Source organism: Octopus bimaculoides, chromosome 4 (assembly GCF_001194135.2).
Source record: "Octopus bimaculoides isolate UCB-OBI-ISO-001 chromosome 4, ASM119413v2, whole genome shotgun sequence".
NCBI classification, from domain to species: domain Eukaryota; kingdom Metazoa; phylum Mollusca; class Cephalopoda; order Octopoda; family Octopodidae; genus Octopus; species Octopus bimaculoides.
Window position 1 is genome coordinate 134351249 of NC_068984.1, and position 452 is coordinate 134351700.

The following is a 452-nucleotide window of genomic DNA, read 5'->3' on the forward strand; positions in this document are numbered from 1 at the left end:
CACACACACACACACACACACACACACACACGTGCACCTACACATATATAGCCATATAAATATACGTGAGTTGGTGTTTCTACAGAAATATTCATTTCTTCGGTTTACATCTGTTTCTCCAAGCTGACATGGGTTGTACAGATATATATTTGTGGGTAGTATTTTAGGGATAAGCGCTCTTTGTCTTGAAAAATTTTACCAGTTTTATGTGTAGAGAACATTTTATTCCAGAAAAATAAGAAAGCACAAGCCTACAGAATGCATGATATATTCTTCACTGGGAATATATGCATGTCATCATTGTTTTTGCATCGAGTGACATTTTGCAAAGAAGCTGAAATGAGATATTCATGCACGCACATATACTCATACATATATGCATCATACATACATGCAGACAGACATACATGATTTATATACACACACACACACACACATATATATATATATAT

The 452-nt window shown here is 34.3% G+C and overlaps 1 protein-coding gene across 7 annotated transcripts in view; it reads right to left on the minus strand.

Annotated features, from left to right (window-relative positions):
• The window catches only part of LOC106880165 (neurexin-3), a 359785-nt gene that overhangs the window by 148755 nt on the left and 210578 nt on the right, over window positions 1–452 (minus strand). The gene's annotated exons all lie outside the window — the stretch shown is intronic.